The 23,672-nt window shown below is 33.8% G+C and overlaps 1 long non-coding RNA gene across 1 annotated transcript in view; it reads left to right on the forward strand.

The window, feature by feature from the left end:
- Positions 1 to 23,672, forward strand: part of LOC134390050 (uncharacterized) — a 189,696-nt gene that overhangs the window by 143,781 nt on the left and 22,243 nt on the right. The window contains exon 2 of the long non-coding RNA XR_010024848.1: positions 19,387 to 19,480. This is a non-coding gene — a long non-coding RNA (uncharacterized LOC134390050). The remainder of the gene's footprint in view (positions 1 to 19,386; positions 19,481 to 23,672) is intronic.

Genomic DNA, 23,672 nt, shown 5'->3' on the forward strand with positions numbered 1-23,672 from the left:
ACTTATTTCCATTTTAATGTATGGTACTGATACTTTATACGCTACCTTGATTACTTTGGAATAAAGCAGGGACAAGTAAATAAATATTTTAAAATGTGATGAATCTTAATTTTGACACATCTTCAGAAGAAGCACAAAGCAATGTGGAAAGATGGAATAGAGCGCTAGACTTGGGTTCAGGTTCCAACTCCACCATTTTCCACCAAGGCTCTTGTAGTCTCAGTTTCCCATCTGCTAAATGAGGATGATAGCATCTATACCCTAAAGTTTTAATGATGATTAAATAACATTATGTTTGGGAAAGAATATGGGATAAACCAGAAAGTTAGTAAATGTCAGTTGAATCTAGATCAAATTTTCACAGCTTGGGAAAAATATTCTCATCTTTGTTCCTTTGAAACCTGTAATTCCTGTGACTACATTGTTACAGTTTGTCCCGTTAGGAACATGAGTTGGGGTACTCTGAATTCTGAGCATCCGATTTGTGAAGGCCTACATAATGCCACGTTTGCACTGTGCCTGCAGAGCCTCCTCTGGAAAGCAAGGATTATTCTCTTTGCCTCTATGTTGCCTCTTTGCCTGTAGACAGCATCCACGTCAAGAGGAAGATGTTTTCCCAGCCTCCAAAGGAGGAACGTAAAAGAACTTCCTATAGAAGCTGTGTTCTAAATAGGATTACTTTGTCATGGATTTTCCCCAAAAGCTATTTCACTCTTAGCATAATTAAACAATTGTTCATTTGTGAGAGTATAACCATACTCTCTATATGCATTATTACAAATGGGCCTTTAACTCAGCTAGATCTGGACTAGTTTTTGGAGACCTGTCATGTCTGTGTTGTCCTTCATTCCGAGCCAGCTTTTTGAAGACTGGAACTCTCTTCAACCTGTTTCATATTCAAGCTAACAAACTCTATATACAGATGATTCGTTAATGAAGTAGGATTGTTTCGTTGCTTAAAAACCTTTGATGGATTAATGAAGAACTACAGAACTGCTTTTTTCATATTCGTATGTAGTTTTGGAGAGGAAGTGAAAAATGAAATGAAAACAACAGACATACAGTGGAGGAAAAAAAAGAAAAAGTTAGGGTTAGTGTGCTAGGGTAATTTTTAAAAATATGTATCATGTCCATGTCCCATCTTTTCCTCAATTTGCCTAATTTTAGAAGGTAGGAGTTTTAGAACATGCTTTATCCTGGAGATTGGTGACTTGCTGTAAATTTAAATAAAATTGCAGTAATTCAGGTGTATTTCATATTAATGGAATTGTTAAGAATACAGTCATGGCCTACTTCTTACTGTACAGTCATATCTAAACACCTTTTCTCAAGTATTTTCACAGTAAGAAAATGAATTAAAAATAGAGACATATAGATTTGAAATATGTTCGTGTTGGGAGGTGGTACAATGTTAATAATACCTCCTTGCAGGTATTATGTTGTGGGACTCAAATGAAAAGCTTTGCAAATTATAAAACAAAATAAGCTAATATTTTTAAAATATTTGTGAAAAAGACATTTGAGAAGAAATGAGATAACCTGGATTGTAGCCCTTCTTCTGTCACTGACTATGACCTTCAGCAAGCCAATCTTTTAGCCCTGTGTTCTCTCCATCTTGAAAAGGAAGGCAAGGTCTCAGGGATTGCTAACGTGCTTCCAGCTATAAATTTCTATTCTCGTTATTTAATTTTGAGATAATGAGAACTTAGTCATACTCTACATAAAATGATTGTTTTAGTCAGGAGCTATTAATAGTAAATAATTTTATAATGCAAACTGTTCTTTTTAGAATGTACAAAAATGTAATTTTTTTTTCCTAAGTGTTTGCTCCTTTAATGCAGTATATTTCTTTCCCAGACTACTTCATTGTCAGAAAGAAAATGTTTTCCTTGCTAAATCTTCCTTTCTTCTCATTTCCTGCTACCTTCCCCCCACCCCTCCTTCATCCCCACTCCTATTCTCAAACTGTAAAAGTAACACTGGCAACCACGGAAACTACAGGGTATAGCAGTGGCTCCCTTGCAAATTCTGGGGCTCTGCACTCCACAGCAGCAATAGACCAATGCTTGGCAACTATGTTGTGAAAATATAATTCAAAGAAAGTAAATGCATGCATAATTGACCCCAATGTTATGACTTATAGCATAGCACAGTTTAAAGGGAAATGTCATTTCTTCATTTTCACACACACTTGCTTTCCACCTTTTCTTCCTTATGTTCTCTGCACAAAAATAATCCAATCCCAAATCATTTTCACCAATACAAATACTGGTCTTTGGTCTTGGTACAGATATATAGTTTGCATACACTTAGCTTTTTCACTGATAGGTTTAGCTTTCAAAAGATTAATACTCTTTAATAAGCCCACATTAGTGGGCAATAAGTGACCAGAAACATCCCTATCTGGCCCACAAAGCTCAAGACTTAGCCATCCAGTCTGTTTTAGCCATCCATTGAACTGTAAACTCTACTCCAGAGTGAGATGTTAAGCAACATGAAGATCCAGAAGTAATAATTTTTGAGACTTGGCATCTCATTGACCAAAGAAGCCCTGGAATTATGGTGATACCAGGACCTGGACCTGAGCCCTCCTGGTCAGCTCCTATCATCTGACCCCAAGAAACATAAATGCTATGGAACAGTCCAAAACAAGGAGGCCCTAAGATTCAAGCCAAAAGACTACCAAGAGGGACCAAGAAAAGCTTTAAAGCTGAGAAAAAATTCAAAACTGAATAGGAGAAGTTGTATTTAGATGGAGGAAGTATTGTCTACTCATAGAAAATTTTTGTAGATCCTCCAAAAAACTTTAATTCATACTTATTTCATGTTGTTTTTTAAAAAATAGCTTCTACCTTCAAGTTGTAGTAGGAAAATAGCCATTTGCTAGGGGAACAGTCAAACAGATGATTTGGGATGATTCTTCACATCGTTGACCCTTGTTCTGGTGGGTCTTTATCCTTGCTATAGTGTGGACCATTGAAAGAACTGTAAGGATTATTTCTTGAAAGAGAGCATAGGCTGATATTATTCTTTAAACTTATCTATGTTTATCTGTTTGCTAGTGTCCGAGTACCAGGCTCCTATTTTGTTACCATTTTTAATTACAAATTTCCTAATTGCTAATAATACTTAGCTATTGTCAGTGTATTTTCCAGCTTCCAGGTAAAACTTGTTTGCCAGAATTTCACCAACATTCTGGACTAAATTTGCTGTTTCAGAATTACCTCTGTGGTGATTATGTGTGCCTAAATTTTTGCTAATGTAATAAACAATGTGGTTGCTCTGCCCATATGTCCTTAGAATCCCTTGCCATTTGTGCACATAAGTCTTTAATCTAATCTTTAAGACTGCCTTTCAACTGCTTGAAGCAACTGGGAGATCTTAAGCAGTGATTGGCAAGTTTTGGCATACAAATACCCCAGCTTCCTTGGCCCTGAGTAGGCAATTGTAAGGCATGTGTCTTATACCAGTTGCCAGAGTTTTCCACATGAGATTAAGCTTCAGTTGGCTTCTGTGATAGCTAGCTTAATAATATGCTCTATATTACCTGCCTGTCCTTCTCTTATCACATTCCCCACACCCCTGCCAGTTACACTGAACCTCACAAATAAATTATGTTCACTCATTCCTTGTTCCAGGGTCTGCTTCTGGGGGAATCCCAACTAAGACAGCTACCTAACTAACCTACAGATTAAAACCCTTCACATTTAGTCTGGTATTATTTATTTTACACTCTTATGATAAATTGTTTAGAAATAATTGACATATGTAAAGATGATCTATTTGAATTTGAGGATTTAAAATATTTCATATGATATATCCCTTTTTATTTTTCATGACTTAAAACTGTTAAAATTATTAGCCATCAAATACTAGTAAAAATTAGCAAAGGTGTATAAGTAGAGGGGTCTTACATGGTCACCCTTATATTAAAATTCTAAACATAATTTTAAAATACTAAAATCAATATAAGTAGTAAAGTCTTCACACTGGAAGTAAGGAAAAAATGCATTTTAACCAGAAAAATGAATGAAACAAAAAGTTTACTGAGACCTATGGTCTAAACTAAAACAAAACTTAATACGTTTAAAAAGCTCAAATATAAATGTTTAGGGGCATCTAAAAATGCTGAAGAATTGAAAACAATAAAAATGGAAAAGAAATAAGATCCTAAAACACTAAAACCTAATATTCAGAGAATTTAATGTACCAAATAAACTAATAAAATACTTAATGGCCATCTTGGCACTAAAAATAAGATGTAATAAAATGCTCAAATGAAAGTACTGTATTTGGAGCAGACTAAATATACTAAGAATGTTAGAATGAAAACCATTCTAACACACCAAAAACTGAATTTAAAAAGAAGTCTTGGGGCTGGCCAGTTAGCTCACTTGGTTAGAACATGGTGTTGATAACACCAAGGTCGAGAATTCTGATCCTCTTACCTGCCAGCTGCCCCACCCGCCCCCCGAAAAGCAATCTTTCAAAGCCAGAAATGGCCACAGAGCACTTGAAGTCTCAGAGTAAAAGGAAGAGCTGGGCCTACTCTGAAGGAAATGGGCGTCAGGAGGTGGATCAGCTTAACCCCATCGGAACAAGTAGGCCCATTCTCTTGATCGGTGAGGAATGTGCTAGACAAGAGCCTGGTCACTTTTGGTAGCTCAGTTTTGGTAGCCCAAGCCAAAATTAGATTAAGGCCTGTTTACAAACTGTCATTAAAAACACACTTCCTCTGAAAGAAGGAGAGATCAAGCCCATGCCATGCACTCCAGGCTTCTTGCTGTATTTCTCATGCTTTAAGTAACATTTTGTAAAAGCCAATGATAGATACGTATATATGAAAAGGAAAGGTAAACTCTCAGGAATAGTAACTGATGAAGAGCCAATGATAGCATTTAAGGCCTTTTATATCTCCACATGTCTTATGTATCTCAGCCTGCTTTTCCTCAGCCCATCAACATGTAAGATAAATTCAGCATACTTTTTTTGTTCTTTTGCTCAGTTTTGTTTATATCACAAGTTGGGGAACTACAATTAATTTTTTTCAAAATGTTTTAATTTTTTAAAATGTTAATGTTTCAAAAAAACTCCAAAGACAGTATATTATAGCGATTAGGAACATAGGTCTTGGAGCTTGATTACCTGGAACCAATCCTGCCTCTGCCACTTATTAGCTATGCAACCTAGAGCACTTTACTTTATTTCTTTGCTTTGATTTCCTCATCTGTTAAGTGGGGATGAACACAGCATACTATCCCATAAGGTTTCTTTGAGGATTAAATAAATGTACAATGTTTAGAATAGCCAGCATATATGAATGCTCAATACGTATTTTTTTTCATATACAAGAACAGTACATTATGGGTAAAACTGGAATTTGTAAGATACATAACCACTTTTATATAATGATTATTATGGGAAGATGCATTCTATTTACCAGGCTACTGACTTCAAAAATGAATGTTTGAAGCACAACCCATTTGCAAGTAAAGGACTGCAATTTTGACTTAATTTTCCACGTAGTATTTATTGTGTTTCCAGTAAGATGAAGGGAAAGCAAATAGTATGCTTACTGTGCACTAATAAGCACTTTATGTCATTTCATTTAACCCACAATCTTCCTAAGTATCTAGTAATAAGGAAGGAAGTTGAAATTTCAGAGAGGTCCAGCGATTCACCCAAATAGTAAAGCTGCTATAATATAGCCTTGTCTGATTCCAAGCTCACAGGCGAGAGGTTCAAAATATATGAAAACTAGTAGGGGACAAGCACCAACCAACCGGAGTGGATGCCAGAGTCCTGTAGGCTCTGCTGTACCAGGTGTTAACCTCATTAGAGAACATGGAGGAGTCTTTGTAGGGGAGAGGTTCCTAGAGAAAAGGACTTGTGGAGAGCTTGGAGCAGTGGCCATTTTCCAACCAAAATGGAAGTCTTTTACTATTAAGTATTTAAACATACTAAATATGTTACATTGTAGCCACACTGTTCATTCTGACCAAACATTAGCCATATCACAATTTTTGTATACCTAATGTTATAATTAAGTATAAAAAAATTTTAAGTACTGTATTAGTTTTTCTATTTATGTTCTTTTAAAGATATTTTTAGGCCCAGACAAAACAGAATTCTTTCCTTGTGATCTCTGCTAAACTATTATTTCATAAATATATGGTCCTGTTTCAATTACATTGATTGATTTATAGATCGTCAGTTGTCTTAGTTTGTTTTCTGTTGCTATAACAGAATACCCAAGACTAGGGAATTTATAAAGGAAAGAAATTAATTTCTTACAGTTCTGGAGGCTGGAAGTCCAAAATTGAGGGGCTAGCATCTGGTGAGGGCCATCTCACTGCATCACAACATGGGAGAGAGCATCTCATGGTAAGAGGGCAAGAGCTGGCCATCTCAGGCCTCTCTCTTCTTATAAAGCCTCCAGTTCTATCATGGGGGCCCCACCCTGATGACTTTGCCTGATCCTAATTACCTCCCAAAGGCCCCACTTCCAAATGCCATCAAAATGTGAATTTGGTGTTTAAGTTTCCAGCACATGAAATTTGGGGGACACATTCAAACTATAGTATAAGTTAACATAGACTGCCTTTATATTCAACCATTTTTAAAAAATTATGAACTTGCAGTAATTGAGAGGAGGAAGCTCACACATTATTGTACTTTGACCAAAGTATTTATTAATCTATGATAAATATAATAAAGGACTTTGTTGGTTTGCTTGTTTTCCAGATGTGAATATGCTCTCATTAATAATTTTCTTCTTGTTATGTATTCTCTATTCACATCCAAAAAGAATAAAGCAATGATGATTTTTACCCAGCAATCTATATATTGTGTATCCAAATTTGCCAGAAAACCCAATCTAATTTCATTATTTGGAAGCAACAAAAATCACTGATAGTGTTTATTTCTCTTTCATCTTTTTTATGTGGTAGAAAAATTAAGGAAATTATAGACTTTAGGCAATGAATGTATTGTTTATTTGTATAGCAATATTTCATAGAATAAAATGAATTTGATATGTTAACTTATGCTTTTCATTTGAATCATTGGAAATTACCAGTATTTGACCATTTTTAACAATGAAAAGGATAATTTTCACCTTCTTCAACCCATCTAGAGGCATCTTCTGCCAAAGTATTGACTGCTTTGAGATAATTTGTCTTTATTATTTTCTATATGTGTGATCTGAATATTTTATTTTATTTTTGCTTCAATTGCTAATGTTTGGATGGTCTCTATTGTAACCAACCAATAAATAGATATTTTAATATATTTTATATTTAATTTTCACCAAAAATGAACCCAGCATATGAAGTTTACTTCCACATATTGATTTGAAGTTTCTGTACCAAGTGAAAATTCTATATTTGTTGATATAGGGTGTATTTTATTATACTCATAGTACCTATATCTATATCCGCAACAGTATCTACAGCTATATTCTCTGCCCTGTGGAATTACTGGAAAATCATAGCATTATAAATGCCAACACCATAAGGAACATTTAATATTTGATTAATTTTAAGTAACATTTGAATCTGTTTTTGAGAGGTGGTATTAAGACTTAAATCATTCATATAGAGCAAAATGGCTGATAATCTTTTGATTTAAACATTCAAATAATTTTCTGCATAGTCATTTTATTATAAATGCAGAAAATTGAGCAAGTTTCTGGAAATACTTCACATTTTATTTGTATGGCTTTTGAATTGGCACCTATGTAATCTAAAATAATATTCCATTTATTTTTCATACATCTCAAAAAAAACTTGACAGGGCAATTCTCTCAACCTAAAAAATCTCTACTAAACAACAGTGACTCAGTTCTTTATGGTTGTACTTGCTCATATTCAGATTTCATTTTTTGATTTCCCAATTATTTATCACCAAGTCGATAATGACCCATCTTTGTTTACTCCTGTAGGGAATTCGTGTGATTTATAAACACCTTTTTTGGTTTATAAGGACTTTATTCTTGTGCCAATGTGTTATTTTCTCTATTGAAACTCTTCATTATTTGGCAAGTTGGCATAATATTGTGCTGTTCTTAGTAGGATTTGAAATATTGTTCTCTTTTGGTAGAAGATAGCTGTGTTGACATGATAAAAGTAGGCATTACAACTGGCTCACAGAATTCCTCATGTAATATGGTTTCTTTTGAGTGTTATGAGTGTCTGCACCAGAAATCTGCAGAAAGTCAGAGCCTGGTGTTTCTCCCAAGTGCTGGATGCTTTGATGCTCTATTCACATTAACTCACTTCCTTTTCCAACATCCCTGAGATGATATGATACTCTATTCTTCTGTGCATTTGCATTTTCTCTGCTTCTCATTTTATTCTTTCAGTATGTTGACATGTGGGGACTTCTCTACCTCCTTGCACAGAATTCTAACACCTCTCCCCATTATTTCTTCTTGTGCCTGTTGTGAATTATGGTAGAATTTGTTTGGTTAAGGAGGAAATTTTATTTTTTTCTACGTTCCTTTCTTTTATACCTTCTTAATATTTTTTCAAAATGCAACTACATGTTGCTTTTTTGTCAGTCATGCTGGCTAAATTTTCATTCCTTGAGGATTTATTTCCATTAATGAGGACTCTTCATTTTGGAGTTTGGTGGGGGGTTTTTTTTGATAATTTTAAAAGTCACATTGGCTGAAGTATGCTTACTTAAAAAGATTATGCTTTACATTATGAGTCATAAATATTGGAAGGATAGGGTGGTTACATACTACAGAACATTTTTAAAGTCTTATAGCATAAATTTGATCTTTGCATATAAGCAGTTTGTATGTTAATTTTAGTAACATATAGCTGCATTTTGAAGTTGCTCCTTTAAAAAATCTACAAGAGAGCAATTTTTAGTCTGTATGTACATACTTTAAAACTGTATTTAAAAATTTTGTGTAAGTTAATTCAAATATATCTTCTCTCTAATTAGTTTTCCCTGAAATTTGTCTTAATTAAGATATAAATGATCTACTGTATCATTAATTTTTTAAACTTACATGATTTTCTTTTGTTTTTATACAGAGAACAACTTCTGAGACTTTTTCTGAGTTCTGAATCAGTATTTTCTGTTTTAGCTCCTACAACACCGTAGTAATTCGTTTGGTTCAGTATAGTGGAATTGCTTTCAGACCTATTATTATCTTTGCTACCACAGTGTAAATAAAGCTTATGGTTTATGTATTTCTTTTTAGGCATAGAAGTAGACTTATGATAGCTTAAAGACATCTATCTTTATAATAGTGTTTTTCTTTGGTGTGGTAGTATCTTATGTGTTCAGTGCCCAAAAAAATGTTATAGCACCATTAAAATATTTGAAAATATGTGAACTTTGTTTAGGACCTCCTAATTTTTGTGCACAAAAACAACATTCTCTGTCTGTCTCTTTCTCTCTTTATCTCTCTCTCTCTCTCTCTCTCTCTCACTTGCTCAGGGTTATCGACCCATTTTATATTTCTTCATCATAAGCAGAAACATCATTTTTTTGGTGAGCTAAATCCTAATTCTTTTGCAATTTTTTGTTTGGTGACTTTTTATGTTTGTTTTGTTTATGTTTTGCTCGTCGTGTTGGCCCACCACCAGTTTATAAATTTTGTTTAACTTTGGGTTAATATGTTAGGCAATAGATTGCTGACTGGTACAACTAATGCTTATATTTTGCCATATTGCTTTAGAATTTTTTTTTAATTATGATATCCTATTAAATGGTTATGAATTTCCTTTGTCTGCCTCCAAAAGTGGGCAGTACAACTTTGGTGTTTAATTTGTGAATGCTTTTATCAAAGCATTCTTCTCTTGTTTGCTCATATAATTTCTAGTTATTATTAATCATAAGTTCATAAAATCCTGGAAATTGGAAGGGACCATCAAGTTTACCATGATTTAGGAGGAAACTTAAGTGTACACTCCGATGTTTAAATTCCTTTTTTGCTATCCCTGTCTCTTATTCAGTAATTTCATCTATATTTTTAGCATAATCCTGAACAGTGAAATCTGCAGTAGTTGTCACTGTTGCTTTTCTTCTCATCCCTTCTTTTTCCTCCTCTACAAAACTTTCTAGCATTGAAAAATATTTAATTTTTAGCATTCTGGAAATTATAATCACTCCCATGGGTGATTATAATGAGGAAGAGAGGAATATGATTTTTGAGAAAGAAAATGAAGGTGAGGTCAGTGCTAGTGATTTTTTAAAGAAGCCATGAAAAAGATAATGGCTACTGCTGTGGAAAAATAAAACTGGAATTTCAAACTGCACTCCATTGGTACGAGTGATGAAGGGATATGCTTCTAGAAATGCGTAAGAGAGACCACTGAGTCAGGACTCAGGGCTTCAAGAAACAGAAACTGAGAAGATATGAAGAGAAGATAACATAAACATAACACTACTATAAACTTCTAAAGGTGCCAACATTTGGATGGAGACAAACAGCAGGGTCACATATATATGTCTAAATATAGATTTTTATATATTTTATTTACTATTAATGCTTTGAATAGACTGGTGGTCATCAACTTTCACAGAGAGAGCTTCAGTTTCTTTGTATTTTAAGTATAGTTTCTTATTGAAGCTAGATTGTCTATATATAGATATAGAGATATTTATTTATTTATTTCCAAAAGTAAAATAGCTTTATAAGTATATCAGTGACACTGCCACAGAGGAAGATCTTGAATGGTTGTAGCAAGCATAGAAAAAAAAATGGAAATGATTACTGAAGTTAAGATATATGAATTGTCATTGTTCATGTTTTTAGTTTGCAGTCCTTTTTAAAATTGTTCTTTTGGTAAATGTAAACTTATTAACATAGACTTTCTTCAGGTGATCTCAATCTCCCAATACCATTTTTTCCACAATTTATTCATTTTCTCAGCCTTAAGTTCTCAATATATAAAGGTTTTCAAGAGCTTTATTTTTGTGGTCACGGAGAGACTACAGAATTAAAATAATAATGAATTAGCTACTGCCTCATTCACTGGGTCCCAGCTCATTAAATGTCTCTCTGTCCACAAACCTAATAAGAAAACAAGGCGAAGGTTGAATTTATTATTGCCAGAATGCTAATGTGCATGTTCTTGGTACTATATTTGGGAAAGCATTGTACTTCTTTCCCTCTGAAAAAGCTCACAAGGTGTTTGCATATGCGCATACACAAAAATCACTCACTAGTATTCCCAAAGTAATAGATATGATAAAGATGGACTCTCAGAACCCAACTGATTATTTATTCCAGCTAAAAAGATACCCTATCCAGATAAGATGAATATTTTTAATAAATACTGGTGGGGGAAAAAATAGAAAAAGAAAGGATTGCTTCTTTTTCTTTCTCTAATGGAAATATTTTATCTAGTATTAATACTTTGAATAGAATGGTGGTCAAAAACTTTCATAGAGAGAAATTTAGTTTCTTTGTACTTTAAATATAGCTTCTTACTGAAGCCAGATTGTCTGGACAAGTTGCAAGAGGGCTAAAGACAAGGCTCAATTTGGTGGGTAGGGTTTAGAATGACCTGTTTCTTTGTTTTTGAAAGTGACTTGGGCTTATCCAATAAGGGATTCTTCTGCTCTTTGTGACAAAAATATAATAGTTACATTAAAACCATAAATAAAAATAATTCAAGGTCCACAGAGAGTGATGTGGAATAGACCTTCTAATGGTCTTAACTGGTACTAAGCAATGGTTTGAATATACACAGACTAATTATTCTCTGTGAAAAAAAAAAAAGTTGAGAAATCAAATCTTCCAAATGATTGTATGATTAGAACTCTTGGTTTACTGAAGAAATTTGAGCTCTTTTAGAAAGCAAACATAGACCAAAAATATTTTTAATTCTTTGAATGTTTGATTTCTATTGAAGTAAAAGACTCTGTGAGGATCTATTTTATTTCATAATTTTTTGCTATGATCTATTTCCATTCCACCATATATGAAATTTGTGAATTAGAATTTTTTTTTAAAAGTCACCTATCAAATCAGAATAAATGGGATCTCAAGGGCTATGAAAGTTGCCTACCACTAATGCTATGAAACAAACAAACAAAAATAACCTATAAAAGTTTATGTTTGGACATGGTGGTCCAATAGCTCAGGGAAATAGAAAGCATGTTTTCTTCCTGTATAAATGACCATATTTTAAAATTTTAATGACAATGTATTGGAATGAAGTAAAAGATAAGGTACGGACTGATGCCACAGAAATACAAAGGATCATAAGAGACTACTATGAACAATTACATGCCAAAAAATTGGATAACCTAGAAGAAATGGATAAATTCCTAGACATGTACAGCCCACTAAGACTAAATCATGAAGAAACAGAAAATATGAACTGACCAGTAAAGAGTGAAAAGATTAAATTAGTAATAAAAAGTCTCCCATCAAAGGAAAGCTCAGAACCTGATGGCTTTATGGCTGAATTTTACCAATCAGAAGAATTAATTAATTAATTAATTAATTCAGAAGAATTAATACCAATCCTTTTCAAACTCTTCCAGAAAATCAAAGAGGAGGTAATACTTCCAAACTCTTTTTATGAGGCAAGCGTTACCCTGATACGAAACCCAGAGAAGAACATTGTAAGAAAAGAACATTACAGGCCAATATCCTTGATAACCATAGATACAATAGTCCTCAAGAAATATACTAGTAAACTGAATTCAACGACATAATAAAAGATCATCCTCCATGATCAAGTGGAATTAGTCCCTAGTGCAAAAATGGTTAAACATATGCAAATCAATAAATGTGATGATACATCACATTAACAGAACGAAGGAAAAAAACCATATGATCGTCTTATTATACACAGAAAAAACATTTAACAAAATTCAACCTTTCATGATAAAAACTATCACCAAATTAGGTATAGAAGAAATGTACCTCAACACAATAAAGGCTATATATCACACGCTTATTGGTAACATTATGCTCAAAGGTGAAAAATTGAACGTCTTTCCTTTAAGGTCTGGAACAAGACAAGGGTGCTTACTCTCACCACTTCTATTCAACTTAGTATTAAATTAAAAGTCCTTGCTAGAGCAATTAGGCAAGAAAAAGAAATAAAAGTCCTCCAAATAGGAAAGAAAGAAGTGAAACTGTCAGTTTGCCAATGACACGGTCTTATATATAGAAACCCTACACACTTCTTCAAAAAACTGTTAGAACTAATAAATGAATATAGTAAAGTTGCAGGATACAAAATCAACACACAAAAATTAGTAGCGTTTCTGTACACTAACAATGAACTATCCAAAAAAGAAATCAAGAGAACAATCCCCTTTACAGTATCTACAAAAAACAAAAACAAACAGGAATAAATTTAAGCAAGGAAGTGAAAGACCTGTACACTGAAAACTACTAGATGTTTATGATGCAAATTGAAGAAGACACAAATAAATTGGAAGATATTCTGTGTCATGGATTAGAATAAATATTGTTAAAATGTCTCTGCTACCCAAAGTGATCTACAGATCAGTGAAATCCCTATCAAAATTCCTATGTTATTTTTCATAGAAATAGAAAAAAAAATCCTATAATTTATATGGAACCACAACAAAACCTGAATAGTCAAGGCAATCATGAGCAAAGAATAAAACTGGCAGTATCACACTGCCTGATTTCAAATGATACTACAAAGCCATAGTAATTAAAACAGCATGGTACTGGCCCGAACAAACAAACAAAAAGGACACATTGACCAATGGGACAGAACAGAGAGCCCAGAAATGAACCCATGCATATATGCTCAATTGATTTTCAACAAAGGTGCCCAGATTACACAATAGGAGAAAGATAGTCATTTCAATAAATGGTGTTGGGAAAACTGGATATCCATATGCAGAAAAATGAAATTGTACCCTTATCTCACATCATATACAGAAATCACCTCAAAATGAATTAAAGACTTACAGCCAGAAAAACTATAAAACTGCTAGAAAAAATGTAAAGGAAAAACTACACAACATTGAAAGATGATTTTTGGGAGATTTGATCACCAAAACACAAGCAACAAAAGCAAAAATAGACAAATGGGATTATATCAAACTCAAAGGAGTATGTACAGTAAAGGAAATAATTAGCCAGTGTACAGAGACAACCTACATATAGGGAGAAAATACTTGTAAGTCATTCATCTGATAAGGAGCTAATATACAAAATATGTAAGGAGCTCAAATAACTCAATAGCAAGAAAACAAAAAGCTCAATTAGAAAATGTGCAAGAGACCTGAATAGACATTTCTCTTTTTTTTAAATTTTATTTATTTTTATTTTTTAATTTTTTTTATTTTTTATTTTTATTTTTTTTTAATTTTATTTTGACGATATACATTGTGGCTGATTATTGCTCCCCATCACCAAAACCTCCCTCCCTTCTCCCTCCCCCCCTCCCCCCCAACAATGTCCTTTCTGTTTGCTTGTCGTATCAACTTCAAGTAATTGTGGTTGTTATATCTTCTTCCCGCCCCCCGGTTTGTGTGTGCGTGTGTGTGTGTGTGTGTGTGTGTGTGTGTGTGTGTGTGTGTGAATTTATATATTAATTTTTAGCTCCCACCAATAAGTGAGAACATGTGGTATTTCTCTTTCTGTGCCTGACTTGTTTCACTTAATATAATTCTCTCAAGGTCCATCCATGTTGTTGCAAATGGCAGTATTTCATTCGTTTTTATAGCTGAGTAGTATTCCATTGTGTAGATGTACCACATTTTCCGTATCCACTCATCTGATGATGGGCATTTGGGCTGGTTCCAACTCTTGGCTATTGTAAAGAGTGCTGCGATAAACATTGGGAAACAGGTGTACCTTCGACTTGATGATTTCCATTCCTCTGGGTATATTCCCAACAGTGGGATAGCTGGGTCGTATGGTAGATCTATCTGCAATTGTTTGAGGAACCTCCATACCATTTTCCATAGAGGCTGCACCATTTTGCAGTCCCACCAACAATGTATGAGAGTTCCCTTTTTTCCGCAGCCTCGCCAGCATTTATCGTTCATAGTCTTTTGGATTTTAGCCATCCTAACTGGGGTTAGATGGTATCTCAATGTGGTTTTGATTTGCATTTCCCGGATGCTGAGTGATGTTGAGCATTTTTTCATATGTCTGTTGGCCATTTGGATATCTTCCTTAGAGAAATGCCTATTTAGCTCTTTTGCCCATTTTTTAATTGGGTTGCTTGTTTTCTTCTTGTACAGTTGTTTGAGTTCCTTATATATTCTGGATATTAATCCTTTGTCAGATATATATTTTGCAAATATTTTCTCCCACTCTGTTGGTTGTCTTTTAACTCTTTTAATTGTTTCTTTTGCTGTGCAGAAGCTTTTTAGTTTGATATAATCCCATTTGTTTATTTTTCCTTTGGTTGCCCGTGCTTTTGGGGTCGTATTCATGAAGTCTGTGCCCAGTCCTATTTCCTGAAGTGTTTCTCCTATATAGACATTTCTCAAAAGAAGACTTACAAATAGTCAACAGACATATGGATAAATTCTCAACATTGCTAATCATTATGGAAATGTAAATTAAAAGCACAATGAGATATTATCTCACACTTTGCAGAATGGCTATTATCAAAAAGATGAAAGATACATGTTGTGTTAATCCTTGTTTGTTACTGAGGATGTGGAGAAAAGAGAACACTTATACACTGTTGGTGGGAGTATAAATTAATACAGCCATTATAGAAAACTGTAAGAAAGTCACTCAAAAATCTAAGAATAGAATTACCATATTATTTAGCAACCCCATTTTAAATCAGTTTGTTGAAGAGATGTCTGCACCTCCATGATTATTGCAGTACTATTCACAATAGTCAAGTTATGAAATCAACATAAGGGTTGATGAATGGATAAAGGAAATGTGGCATACATACATAATGGAATACTATTCAGCTTTAAAAAAGAGGGAAATTCTGTTATTTGCAACAACACGGATGGAATTAGAGAACATTGTGCTGAGTGAAATAAGCCAGGCACAGAAAGACAAATACTGCATGTTCTCACTTTTATGTGGTATCTAAAACAATTGAACTCATAGAAGGAATGAGTAGAATGGTAGTTACAGAGGCTGGAGGTGAGGCAAGAGAGATAATGGTCAAAGGGTACAAAGTCTCAATTAGATGGGAGGAAAGTGTGTATTTGTTTTTAGTTCTATTGCACAGTATGGCGAATGTAGTTATTAATAGAGTATTGTATATTTCAAAATTTCTAATCAAGTAAATTCGAAATGTTCTCACCACAGACAAATGTTAAGTATTTTAGGTGATGATTATGTTAAGTAGATTGATTTCATTATTCCCCCATTGTATTCATAAATTATGACATCACTTTGTACCCCATAAATTTATACACTTTTTGTTTTGAATTTACAATAAAAAATTAGGATTAAAATAATATTTTAAGTAGCATAATTTTTCATAAGAGAATTTGAAAATGTGTTAAAACTACAAATTTATGTCCCACTTTTGAACCATACTTAATGGATCTTAATGTGATTAGACATATAGAGCATTACATTCAGAAGCAAAGCTAAGGTTTTTAAGATAAACTCTTAGTATTACAGATCCTTTATTATTTAAATTCTACAGAAATAATAGAATGTATGTATATCTAAATGGAGAGTTAGAAATTATCTTTTTTGTGAGGAAGAAGAGAATTTGAAAGTAAAGCATTATGATATTCTCTTTGCAGATTGGAAACCCAACAAACCTTGCAAAAGAGAGGAGGGTGTAATACAGAAACTGATATGAACATATATTAGTAAAGCTTCCAGAACTGTTGGAGATTTTAGTTTACTGGATGGGGACTCCAAGAAATACCATTGTTAATTGTGGAGTGCTTGAGTTTGAAACCCAGCTCTGCCAGTTATTAGCTATGGAGCCTTGGGCAAGTTACTTATCTGTTTGTTCCTCAGTTTCCTTATCTGTAAAATATAGATGATAATATAACTTCATAGGATTGTTGTGAGGGTTAAATTAATTATACTATTTAGAATATAGAACTCAGTAATTGTTAGCTATTATTGTATTTAAAAGCAAGGAAGATATTTTAGCAATTTATATGACAAATGTTGGGGATACTTGATGTCTCTTATCTAGAAACATTTTCAATCGTTAAAGCATAATATGTTAGATTGAATTCTTTTGTGATATAGAGTATTGTGTTTGATTTACAGTTATGGTTCTTATGAGGATATGTAGGGGGCCGGCCCTATGGCTCACTCGGGAGAGTGCGGCACTGGTAGCACCGAGGCTGTGGGTTCGGATCCTATATAGGGATGGCTGGTGCGCTCACTGGCTGAGCGTGGTGCAGACCACACCGTGCCGAGGGTTGCGATCCCCTTACCGGTCAAAAAATAAATAAATAAAAAGATATGTAGGGAAGAAATCAACTTTAATCATAAGTAGTAGACTGATTTTAACTTACCGAAAATCTGAGATCTTTAGTGGCACATATGAGTAATTCTTCCAAACGTAAAGTATCCCCAACATTTGTCGTATAAATTGCTAAAACATCTCCCTTGCTTTTAAAGGAAGAGTTGAAGTATAATTTTATTTTCAGGTTTAGTAGTTATTGAGGTCACCATTCTTATTATATATAGCAAAGATTCAGATACTTACCTCTGTCAGAATTTTCTTTTTCAGAAAGAAGCTTAAAGGGTATGTGTGTATGAATATATTATTTTCATTGTTAAGTATTTTTGGACCTATTTATAAGAATTTTCAAAACTAAAATGTTAACAGCCTATTTCATGTTATTTTTAGTAGTTATGTGAGTGTGTGCGTATTCTTGAGGGAAATGAATTAAGACTTTTCTTTATAAAAATGTTGACTTTGTATTTAAACAGAGAAAATGATACTAGAAGTGCTTCCCTGCCCTCCTCCACTCTACTCCCCCACTAAATTAAGGACAAAAAATTTAAATTCTGAGGCAGTGAGGGCTTGTTTCTAGTTATAATGAGGTTTTAAGTAAAATTTTTATTATGGAATATAACCTAGTTTTCTCTTTTTTGCCACAAGTATTTTATTATCTGCCTACACAGTTATTTAGGCAGATAGCAAAGCTTACAAAATATATAATCCATAAACATTATTTTCATTTATCTACATTGATTTATTGCTGAAGTCCTATTTAGTCAGTGTTCGAAGTTCTTTCCTAAACCAGTGGGTTTGGGGCTTATCTTTTCAGATTAGAAATATAATCAGAGTAAAACTCAAGTATTTTTATATATGCTAATAATGAGAGTCTAGTAATAGTGTTCATAAATGCTTAGAGCACTGATTACACAGACTGTAGAACTGCATTATAACCACCTAAAATGCCTGTAAAAAATAATCTGTGGCCTTACCCTATTTCTTCTGAATTAGAATCTCTGGGGATTGCACCTGGAATTCTACATTTTAAAGTACTACCTTTGGGCCTTAAGTGCATTTTAGTTTGAGATTCACTGCAACCAACAATTGCATCATTTTTGGATCCATGTAATCTAAAATATTACATGATTGTTGAGGTATGTTTATGTATTATTTGGTAGTTAATGTCTTATGAATATGTGGAATCTAAGCCAAATAGTTGCAGTGAAATTGTTTCTTAACCGGAAGAAAAGGTATCCTTCCTTAATGCTTTTTGAAAATACCTGGACCCACCTCATACCAATTAAATCAGAATATCTAAAAAACAGTTGGTCTTATATGTTTTTTAGAAGTATCTCAAGTGTTTTTAATGTACAGCTGCAACTGAGAAACAGGGATCTATGCTAATAACCAAAAGGAACAATGATGTTGCTAATCTAAAAATCATTTATGTTTGGATTAAAAATTCGCAGTACTCAAAACTGCATACTAAAGGTATGGCACTGTAGCTTCCAAATCCTGTTTCCCTAACTGCATTGTCCATGAAATCAGAATCAAGTTCTTTAGGCAAAGAATATTTTCTGTGGATAATCCCGTTTGTCTATTAGAGGCAATTTCTCTTTGGACTTTTTGGGGGCGGGGGGGGGGGGCGGGCAGGGGAGCGGCTGGCCGGTACGGGGATCGAACCCTGCAACCTTGGTGTTATCAGCACCGTTCTCTAACCAACTGAGCTAGCTGGCCATCCTGACAATTTCACTTAAAAGCCCTTTACTGCTAAGTTTTACTAGGTTGGTGTAAAGTACTGATTGAGAAGTTTAAGTGATAAGCAGAATAGAATTTTGACTTTTTCATGAGAAAAAAATTTTGAACTACTGATTTGTATGATTTTGGCTCTTATAGGCAACGCAAATGTAATCAAGAAAATATTTTTGTAATAAGTTTGAACAAGGTATTTTATGAAAAATAATTTAGGAATATCTATAACCTCAAATCAGGATCTTTTCTTATGCTTCTTTTTTAGATGTACATTGAAGATGTCAGTTTCTGCATGTGGGTAGTACATATTGAAGGCAATATGGTTTACAGACAAGACCTTTAGAAGTTAAACACTCAAGGTAAGTAATAACTATAGCCTCATAAATAATTTCTTTTAAATAGTTTGTGTTGCCAGATTGTAATTTGACTTACTTAATTTGATTACTTTTTATCACTGGACCGGTCTTTGTGACTTCACAACCACATTCATTCCTATTCCCACACAAATTTTTATGCCCCAATACCACATGGCAGGAAGTATCAGATTTCACTTATACCAGGCAGTTGATTAAAAAATGTTATATTTTTATGGTGGAATGCAAACCAACTAAGAATGAAGAGTAAATGAAGTAGCTTTTATTATTAAACTGTGAGCACAACTCAGTCAGCAGGATTTAACTTGAAAAAATAAACAAGAACTACTATCATTTATTGCATTGTTTTCTTTTTAATGTATTCATTAATCAGTTCCTTTAGCCATGTTAAGAGTTTGTTCTTTACCCACACTAAAAAAATCTTGTTATAATTTCATATCCTCATAGTATTACTTCTGAATACCAAACCTCTTTTCATTATTTCGTGACTCTTCAAAGGTTTCTCTTGATCTAGCATACCCTTTCACTACATGTTCTGTTCATGCCTCCCATACTGTTTACATGCTTAAGGTGACAATAAATTTCTGACTACATTTTGTTAAAATTTCGAGTGAGATACAATGGTATGAACCTCAAAAAAGGTAGTTTAAATAATGTTGCTTGCTAGATGTGGACAATGGAATCCTGGACAGTATGTCACCTGTAAATGGGGCAGTCCTATTCAGCCCTAGGATCTGAGTTTAGTGGGAATGAGAGGCCATAAAATTAAATTTTATGATGAAGAAACAAATACATATTTGAAAAATCCTAATTTTTTAATATCAGCATAAAATTTTGCCTCTGAAAAAAATTTACTTTTGCCACTGTGTGAGCCAAGTAAAACAGTTTACAGCCTCTGGTATAGGAGTATTTTTCCTTTGTTTTATTTTTCTTTCTTTTAGAGTTCAAGGACTTAGAGTCAATTTTTTTCCCTTAATTTGTGGTTATCAGCTTAGTGATTTTACTAGTTTTCTGTGACAAGTATTATTGTCAGAAATGACTTTTCTTTGAAAAGGGAAGTGATGTTACTTATTTCTAACTCATTTCTGTAGTTTATAATATGGTGAGTTGGTTACTTGGAACAGCTATTCAATTCTTTTCTGAATTGTAATGATTAGGTAATTTTTATAGTTCCTTCAACTCCACAGTCTAAATCAGATCCTTCTGGTAAATAATAATAATAATAATCTCTATTCTTTTTTTAATGGACCTTTTGCACAGAGAGAAAGTTAATCACACTCCTCAGTTCATGGCACTCAGTTCATGATCAGTCTGTGCAAAGCACTTCTTATTTTGTTTGTTTATATATTTTCCACTCCTGAGCTTGACCGATAGAAACCATTTTAATATGATATTCTAAAATAATATTCTATTGCACTGTTCTGTTTGTAATTTTCTAATATGAATATTATTTTATATAGATGTATTTAAAAAAAATTTTATATAGAAATTTCAAATAAATAAAAAGGAAAAGGGGAATTTTTTTTTACTTTATTTTTTAAATTTTAATTTATTTATTGAATCAAAATTGATTATACATATATTTGGGGTTCAACATTGAGATATGTTGATCAAATCAATTTTACTAGCACATATATTGTTACAAATCATAATTATTCTTTATGCCCCTTATCCAAAGTCTCCCCATCCCCCTCTCCCTCCCCCCTCACTCCTCTAATTACCCTAGATTTCTTCTCTCCTTTCGAAAAAATAATGGTTACTCTGTTGATTTGTTGCCTAGACGATCTGTCCAATGCTGAGAGGTGTGATCAGGTCCCCCGGTATTATCATAGACCAGATGCTTCTTCTGTCACTCTGAAATGGGCTTTGTGGAGAAAGACATCCTCTTTTCTTTATCTCTGCTGGTCACTCTCCTTGTGTCAATGCACTGCAGTGGCTGGCAGACCATCTGCATGGTGGTTGTGGCATCTAGCTGCTTTCACAGCAGCCATGGTTATTGTGGTGGCTGTGGTGGGCCACCCACATGGAAGTGATATTTTTGGCTGCTCCTTGGCGCTGGTGGTGTGCATGGCTGTGGGGTGTGTCTGGCCCCCAAATAAGGGGGAATAATTTTATCAACTGTCACATGCCCATCTCTCAGCTTCAACAGTTATCTCACAGCTGAGTTGTTTTACCTATCTCTCTACCCTCCCTTATTTATGTACATGAAATTTAAATATGCATAAGTGGTATTGTGCTATGTATTTTCTGTTTCTTACTATTTTGTTTCACTTAACTTTATGTTTCCTTATGTTTTAATGTTTATTTATGTTGCCGTGTTTACATTGCTTCTAACTGCTGCATGGTATTTTATGGTTTATAGCCACCATATTTTAACTGTCCATTTTCCATTTTCCCCAGCGATTGCCACCCAGATTGATTTCAATTCTCTGGTCACCACAAACAACACGGTGATGAACATCTTCATACTTGTCCTATCAGGGAACGTTTCCAGTATTTGTTTGGAATAAATATCCAGAAGCAGAATTGCTGGGTAGTAGGATATATGTTTATACTTAATTTGACCAAATCCTGTCAGATGCTCCTCTAGATTAATACTTTGGGCCATACTCCCATCAGCAGTTTACCTCCTCATCCCTGCCAACCCTCAACGTTATGTAACTTTCTTATGTTTTCACTCTAATGTATGTGATTTTATAGCTCATTGTTTTAATTTGGATTTCTTTTATCACAAATGAGTTTGAGTATTTCTTCATATACTTATTGGCCTTTTGGCTTCCCTCTTCTGAAATTGCTTGTTCATATTCTTTATTTATTTTTTCATTTGGGTTTCTGTCCCTTGATGAATGTTTCTTTGGAATTTGTTGTATATGCTAGATGTTAATCTGTCAGTTTTAGATATTACAAAATTTCTGCTATTCTTTCAAGTTTTTAATTTTATGCATGATGTTCTTTAAGTAGACATCCAGATTTTAAATATTCAGTGAAATTGAATATTATACAGATCAGTACTGATATTTTTCAAAACAGATTTTGGTTCAAACAATATTGCTAAACCCTCTTATTTTTAATAGATTTTTCATTCTTCTAGATATATGATCATATCATTTGCAAATAATGACAGTTTTATTTCTACCCTTTCTGTCCTTACACCTAAATTTCTTTCAACTTTCCTATACTTTTGGCTAGTTCCTCTGGAACTGTGTTAAAGAGTAGTAGTAGTGACAGTGGGGCATCCTCATTTTATGCCCAGTCTGAAAGGAGATGCATCTACAGTTTCCTAAGTACATGTAATACTTACTGAAGATTTTTAACTTTTACCAAATTAAGAAAAGTTCTTCTGTTGCTAGTTTGTTAATCAGTCTTTTCATAAATAGCTAGTGAATGTTATCAAATGCTTTTTTATAATGCATATATTAAAATAATCATATGATATTTATTCTGTGGTATATTAATGTTGTGAAATATATGCATAGAATTTCTAATGTTAAACCATCCATGCATTCCTAGTTTACATCATGGTGTATTACTTGATCCTGATGTATTATTTTTAATGCACTATTGTATTAGTCCGTTTTGTGTTGCTATAACAGAATACCTAAGACTGGGTAATTTATAAAGAACAGAGGTTTATTTGGCTTATGATTCTGGGACAGCTGCATCTAGCATGGGCCTCAGGCTGCTTCTACTCATGGCAGAAAGTGGCAGGCAACCAGCAGGTACAAGCAGATCACATGGCCAGAGGAAGCAAGAGAGAGAGAGAGGAGGTGGCGGGTCCTTTAAACAACCAGCTCTCGCAGGAGCTAATAGAGTGAGATCTCACTCAGGACCCCCACTCCCCAGGGAGAGCATTAATCCATTCATGAGGGATCCACTCCCATGACTTAAACAGCTTCCATCACTGCTACATTGGGGATCAGATTTCCACATGAGTTTTGGTCTGGACAACACATCCAAACTCTATCAACTATTGTGTTTGGTTAGCAAATATTTTATTACAGATTTTGGAATCTACATTCTTGAGTAAAATGTGCTATAATTTTCTTCATTTTTCTTGTCTGGTTTTACAGTAAAGATTATAGTAGCCTTATAAAATGAGATTGGCAACTTTTGCTCTTTTTCTATTTTCTGGAGTAACTTTAGAAGACAGGAATTTACTGTTTCTTTAATGTATGTT

The sequence above is a fragment of the Cynocephalus volans genome, chromosome 1 (assembly GCF_027409185.1).
Source record: "Cynocephalus volans isolate mCynVol1 chromosome 1, mCynVol1.pri, whole genome shotgun sequence".
In the NCBI taxonomy this organism is placed as follows: domain Eukaryota; kingdom Metazoa; phylum Chordata; class Mammalia; order Dermoptera; family Cynocephalidae; genus Cynocephalus; species Cynocephalus volans.